Here is a 7,638-nt window from a genome sequence, read left to right as displayed (position 1 = left end):
AGAGAGAGACAGACTACCCACCCACCTGCTTCAAGGGTTTTTGCCCTTATTGAGAAACCTGTTGTGAGTAAGCCTGTTTAAGGTGTCACTTGGCCTCTGATAGCTACTGCTTCTAAAATGTCAAACCAACCTCGCTACCATCATTGCATTCTGTCCCACCATTCAGAAAGCTTTTTGTGTATTTTCTCATTTTATCCTCCCAAGCCACGAGAAGGCATTGGCATCCTGCTCATTTTCAAAGAGGCTGGAGGGCAACCAACTTGCTCAAGGTGGCTTTTATATGAAGTTGCCAAATGAAACAGAATTCAAACAATCAGATGGCTCAAGGACCTGCTCTCTGAAAAGAAAACGAGGGGTGTGACTCTTGCCACGTTTCAAATGAGAAAGCAGGCTCTACTGGGCTCACACAGCTGAGGAGAAGCAAATTCTGTACTGCCCTGCTTCCCAGGGCCAGCCTGCCCTAACCTGTCCTATGTGCCCTGACAGTTGCTCCCGACTGTCTCCCAATCACGAGCACTAACGGAACCTCATTTGCAGCTCATTCAAGCCAAACCTAGAAACCCCACCCAATCTTCTCCTTGTGATTTAGTCTCCTGTGTCACCATCTAAGGCCTTGAGATTAAGTCCTGCCTCAGATGAACAGCCTTAGAAGGGACTCCAGCCAGCCTAGCTCCTCCCACCTTGAGACCTTGAGACCCCAACCCCTCCTCTTTAAGAGCCGCACTGTAGGGTCAGGGAGATGCTGAGTGTGTACACAATTAAGACAGGCACCTGAAGGAGCTTCTATGACATCATTAGGAGTTGCTGTGCAGCAGGCCATATGGAAGGGTCCTTCCCTGTCCCTGAGAGTTAGGTGTCTATCTAAGGCTTCTAGCCTCAGTTGTAGTAGCTGTGTGGCCTTGGGCAAGTCAAGTCACCTCTCTAGTCTGGTTATTAGTTCTGTAAACTACCCATGCAAACTTCCTGATGAGGTGGTAGAGAACTGGCCTGTAAGACCCGGATGTGGCATTATTCTGTAAACCAGGAAGCTACACAGACAAAAGATAATAATGCTGTTTTTCACCTAGCACTAGCTACCTTCAGTGGTAGATGGGGCCCAAATTACCTTCCTTCCTCCCTTTCCCTCTTCCCCCCTCCCTTCCCCCCTCTCCCTCCTCCTCCCCCTCCCCTCTCCCTCTCCCTCTGAAAAGGCTGTTGGGGCTAGCTTCTAATTCAGCTTTTTCTAACTATACTCCCTAGAGCCCGAGTTTCCTTAGAAACGCTGCAGAGCCTGTCATAGAAAGCAGGGCTCTAGCAGCAAGCAGCCCCCCTGGGCTTTCCATACAACTGAGCTTGAAGTAGCTGAAGGGTCAGCTTTGTGGATGGGTAACCTGGGCTTTTTTTTCCCAGGGACTTGTGCTCAGAGGGGCCTCAAGCTGGGTTTAATGGTCTCTTCCCAGCTGCCTGTCTCACAATTCTTTTCTCCCTCTCCCCCTTTTTGTTTATCTTTTCATTGGTTTTTGTTTTTTGAGACAGAGCCTCTTGTCATCCAGGATGGCCCCAAGGTCACTATGTAGTGAAGCTGGCTTTGCTTGTATCCTCTGCCTTGTTTCATAATTTTAATGCTTTTTATAAAAAAGCCCCACTTTTCCATTCTGCACCCAACCCTGCAAGTTCCATATTCAGTCCTGAATAGGAGCATCAAGACCAGACAGAAAAAGAGGACACACCCAAGGTCATACAGCCAGTTTAGGACCAGAGCCAGGATTCAATCCCAGACATTCTGCTTCAGCTCTGTGCTGACTCCTCTCCGGTTTTCTTTCTTTCTTTTTCATTTTATAAAGGAAAGCATTTAATTGAGGGCTTGCTTATGGTTTCAAAGACTTAGCCCATTATTGTCCTGGCAGGGAGCATGGCAGCAGGCAGTGTGGTGCTGGTGAAGGAGCTGAGAGCTATATCCTGCTCTGCAAGCAGAGGAGGGAGAGCAAGGGAGGGAGGGAAGCAATGAGGGAGGGGGAATGGAAGGAGGGGGACAGACAGGCAAATGGGCTGACTGACTGACTGACTGACTGACTGGGCCTAGCATGGGTGCATGGGTGCATGGGCTTTTATCTTCTCCCACTTCGAATGTGTTCTTCTGTCCTTCCCATATAACCTCTAGGGAACAAACTGAAACCCAAGGAGACCTGTTTGAGGTCCTGTAACTCTGATGAAAGTGGTAAGCTACTGAGATCTATTTTTCAGACTCAGGTTCCCCATCTACTCCAGGCTGGCCTTAGACTCTCTACCCTTCTGCTCTGCTCTTCCAAGTGGTTTCCCAAGTAGACCGCCACCAAGCTCTGCTCTCAGTCACATTTTTGTTTGTTTTGCTGAGGCAGGGGCTTAGTATATAATTCTCATGGCCTATGTAGTTCACCAGATTGGCCTTGAATTCTGCCATCCTCTGACCTCAGCCCTCAAGTATTGATATTAAAATTCTCTTCCTTTAAATCATTCTCAGACTTCAAAAGGATATGTGCAAATTGGCAGATACACAAATATGGCCGTGGGGAGTATACATAGTTCATCTACAAGTGATAATGAAGTCAGCTCTCAGTCTGCAGGTCAACTGGCTCTAGCTGGTTGGGGCTTCTTGAAGGGGCTGGGCTATCCACTCTTTGCTACTTAACCCACGTCAGCAGTGAATTTTACCACCTCACTGGATACTTCCTCAAATCAGTAGTTGGGCACTCTGGGTCTCAGAAATATAAAAATATGAAGATTTAGTAGGCACTGTTTCCTCTCTGTCCATCCCTGCACCACCATGGCTCATCGCAGCTGGGAGCGGGAGGCCCATCCCAACCCTCCACCCAGCCAGCCCTTGCTCTGAGGCTGGCCCATCTCTTAACTTCTGTGTTTCTCTATGAAACAGGAACTTAGCAAGCAGCTTAGGTCGGGTAGGATGGATGGTTGAGAAAACCCCAGTGGGCTGTGGCAAGGCCCTGAAGCTGAAAAACTGGTTTCCCTCCTTGCTGGTCCCAAGCAGCTTCAGGCCTTTTTACTTGCCATGCTGCCTGTGTTCTTGTTTGGTCACAGGAACTGCGACTTGACAAGGTAGAAATCCACCAGGGATCAAGTATGTTCCATGAATACTCCATGTAGGTGATCTATAATAAGCCTGGTCCCTCTGTCTCTGCCTGTCTGTCTCTGTCTCTCTCTCTCTCTCTCTCTCTCTCTCTCTCTCTCTCTCTCTCTCTCTCTCTCTCTCTCTCTCTCTCTCTCTCTCTCTCTCACACACACACACACACACACACAAACATGAGACCCACGTTGTCAGTTGATCTTCACAAAGACTTTGTCACATATGATGTCACTTGCCCAAGGTTCTATAGCCCTCAACATTTTGAATTCAGTTCTATCTGCCTCCTTTACTGGTAAAGTATTCTCTTCCTCATCCCTAGAGCCCTCCAAAATTGTCCCCTTGCCCTCTGAAGCTCACTGATCATAGACTTTTGTCCTGGTAACCTTGGAACTGAGTCCTAGGCAGAGCAACCCAGCCACACCTAGTCCTCCATGGTAGGGCCCTCCAATGAGTCATAGCATGTTTTGTTCTGAGCACCAAGGCCCTGCCTCCTCTTCAGAGCATAACTGCCGCAGCTGCCGGCAGGTGGGTTTTGTTTTTAAACCAAGACCTTATCAAGAGTTCAGAACTCCAGATATGATTGTTTTTCTGCAGGAGTTCCACAGTGTTCCTGAGCTGAAAGCCCTTCATGAATCTTCCACATGATAGATGTTAGGCACAGATAGATGCAAGAGGTTCCTACCCCTTGTCTCTTGGCCTCCTCTGCCCTTGCTTGCAGTTACCATGTCTGTACTCTTTCTGCCTAAGACAAGCACACAATATGACTACAGGCCCGGCTGCTAAGGTGGTTAGCTTCACCTGGAATTCCCCCTGGATTACAAGAGACTGCGTAATCTTTGCTTGGATGTGTCTAGAGACAAGGCCTCTACTTAACAAAGAAAGACCGAATTAGTATCAGCTAAGTATCCAAAATTTTTTCCTTCAAATGAATCCAAATCATCCATTTTCTTATTCCCTACCATTCCTAGCCATATTATGTGTTCCTCTACATGACAGGTGTTAGAAATCGGCTCGCCTCAAATCCCTCCCACAACTCTCTAGGCAAAGTTTGTTTACTCCTTGACATGATGACAAGGGCCTTCCTAAATGTCATCTGTGCTTAATCAGCCCCACATACTACAGCTGTAGTGCAAATCATGTGACTTCAGAGGCCTTCTTCATCCTGTTCATGCCTCTCTGGGCCTGCTTTGAGACGGCCCTGTGGCATCTAGTCCTGTACCCAGCCCAGCATAATCCCAGCATGGAGAAAAGGCTATGACAAAATGTCCCACAGAGCTTTCATCTCCCCTTTAAAAAACTCTATTAGAGGTGGCTTAACCAGAATGCTTAATAGTGTCATCCCAGACCAAGACCTGCCCCGTGTTTAGAACTCAGCTCCCATCAATTACTGTCATAAGTTACTTAACCCCACTGTACCTTGACTTCCTGAAAAATGGTTCTTGGGGGGTTGTTGGAAACCCAACACGTTACCTGTATAGCATAATATTCAGCTGGAGTGAAGGGAGAGTTGAGGGTAGGAAGTGAGCTAAGAATCTTGGGAGGAAATTTTTCCAAATGTAGGTATTCCTTCAGTATCCAAACTCTTATACCTCAAAGCAGGGATTCACTCATTCAAGGGTAAAAGAAATGCAACTCCTCGTGTCTGGATCCCACCTGGCCTAAATACCCCACCCATCACTATCTATCTACCAAATGAGAACCGCCCTGGCTATGCTGGTGGGGGCCTGCTATGTATGAACACAGTCTTCAAGGGCCCAGTGTCTTTGGCACTGCTACACCCACCACTGAGGGGTCAGACTCACCTCGCTTCCAGCAAGATAATCCTAAACACCACACACAGATACACAGAAACACATGGACACACACACACACACACACACACACACACACACAATTGTATGCTAAATCAAGGTCCTTCCACCTGATATTTATACTTCCTTCTAGGCCACACCTTTGCAATAATTCATCCCAGCCTCAACTAGTGCCCTTGCTTCTCTGGAGTGTTGGAGTGGAACTGAACGTTTGTGAATCGTCTAACGCCGTTGTTGGCAAAGAACAACCGTGGAGCCAATGAGAACCTGCCAATCCACCTACAATGGCAGCTCTCAGGTACAAGGGACTTTGACAGCCTAGCATGAGACTGTGGCCACAGCAAGCTCCTGAGTCCTGCCTGTCAGTCCGTTATCAAGTGTAAGGTGGCCTTATTCATTAAACTATTCTGCCCTGGGTCACCACTTTAGCTGAGCTCTTTGTGTACCTGGAATGGAACCTATAAAATGCAAATTTGGTGCAGAAGCCTATTAAACAAGTATTTAGGAGCCATTAGCTTCCTGGAGCTTAACCCACTGGGACTCTAGCCAGGGTCATCTGCTGAAAGAAAGGCTAGAGGAAGGCAAGTATGCTTGAGGGAGAGAGACCATGGATACCCAGAACACAGGCTGTGGCCCGGGTCTTATGCAAATCTAAAAGAAGAGAAAGGGAGGGGCTGAGAACACTTGCCCTGCCTGTCTGAGGGGGTCGGTCACCTCTCTAAATTCTGTCCAGTATGCCCTCACCTCCCCACTTTACCCCCACCCCTTTCCCAGGCCTCAGCAGCCCAACGCCCACCCTGGTTTGCTGGCAGCATTGAAGGTTCTGCGGTTAGTGTGTGAGCTGTGCTCGCTGCTGGGGGCTGGGCAAACAGGAAGCGGGCACATCCTGAGTCCTGGCCAGGGACTCTGAGTAGGCCCGGAAGGTTCTGTGAGCCGCTTCCACCTTCCGAGGTTCCTGGCCTCCTAAGCTTCCGTATGCCCCTGGCTTGGAAACCTCAGGTGTCCCTGGACAAACTCCAGCAACACTGTATCCCAGACTCTGGAGAGGATGACCTCCTACCTAGGATCACACTTGAACTCCCACAGGCTAGATGGCTCATCCACCTTCTAGCTTTCAGGCTTCTAAACATCCTGCAAAGCCTTAGCTGGCTGATATGTCCGTACCCCTAGGCAGTAAAGAAAAGACTTCCAGACTGAAACACTCAAGCCAATAAGGAAAGGCTGTAGAACGCAGAATCTTTTCATGAGTCAGCCTGGTAGTTTGGCTGAACTAGAGCCAGAGGAAATATGGTTTTATCTTGAGAGAGATGGACTTTGACCTTCTTTCCTTAGCTCACAAGCTGATGATCTGAAGGCCTTAAGGGTCCAGGGAGGAAGTCACGAGAGCATCTTGGGATGTGGGACAGGCTTGCTCGGGATTTCACAAGTGTTCCAGAAACAAAAGCCTTACAAAGGTGCATCATTTGATTTCTTTAGTATGATGTGTGAAGTTAGGAAATGAAAGTTGTAGGCCAGGCATGGACCAGGTAAGACATACTCCTCACCAAAAATAAATATTCAGTTTCACGTCACTTTGAGGGTTTATTTCTTACTTGTTCTCTTCTACATTCTTTGAAGAATTATTTTTATTTGAAGAATAAAAGCTATCTTGGATTAAGAAAAAAAAGTACACATCCCTTACCCCAGCAATTCCAAACTCTCTAGACACTTAACCTAATAATAAACTTATAGATGTGACTGAGTATTTACTTTAAGGACATTCAATAAGTACTTGTGCGTTAAAAAAAAAAAAAAGCAACCAAGGCAAGATAATTATTGTGGGTTCACACAACTGAATGCTAATCAGTCATGTAAAAAAATTGTATCATTTAGGCTAGGAAGATGACGCTTTAAGGAAAGTACTTGTTATAAAAGCACGAATACTTGAGTCCATGTCCCTAGCACCCACATAAAAGCTGGGTGACGTGACATGCATCTATAACTCCAGCACTAGATGGGAAAGGCAGAGATCACTGGATCCCAGAAGTTCACTAGCCAGCCAGCCTAGTTGAAAACCATGAGCTCCATATGTGGTGAGAGACCCTTTCTTACAAAATAAGGTAGAAAGGAATAGAGGACATCCTGCATTGCCTGCTGACCCCACACATGCATGCACAGCTAAGCGTCCTGAGTGTGCGTGCACCAGTGCGCGCACACACACACACACACACACACACACACACACACACACACACAATCACACACAGTTCCAGAATGGTTCAGCCAGTCATGGTGGTACACATCTATAACCCCAGCACTCAAGAAGTTGAGGCAGGGGATCCTGGTTCAAGCTAGCCTGAGATACACTTAGCAAGACACTGAACATGAGAAATATAGGTTTATATTAAAAATTAGGAATGGTTTTCCTGAGGATACATTCCTAAAACTATCACCACAATCAAAATAAACAAACATATTCATCACCTCCAAAAAGTTCTATATGTCCTTAATTATCTGTCCCTCAAATATTTCCAGATCTCCCCAAACCAATGTTCTGCCTCCTGTACAGTATGATTTATTTTTTGTAAGAAGTAAATTTCTGTTTAGACAGAGGTGCTAGACACTGAAAACAGTAAAGGATATTTATCTAAACAGTGTGAAATCCAATTTTGGAGACTTTTTTGAAGTTTCACATTATTTTTCATCTGTATTTCATAAAGCGTATATGATACCTACCAGTTGCTTCGT

The sequence above is a fragment of the Rattus rattus genome, chromosome X (assembly GCF_011064425.1).
Source record: "Rattus rattus isolate New Zealand chromosome X, Rrattus_CSIRO_v1, whole genome shotgun sequence".
NCBI lineage: Eukaryota > Metazoa > Chordata > Mammalia > Rodentia > Muridae > Rattus > Rattus rattus.
The sequence above is the reverse complement of the archived record's forward strand: the minus strand, read 5'-3'. Positions refer to the sequence as shown.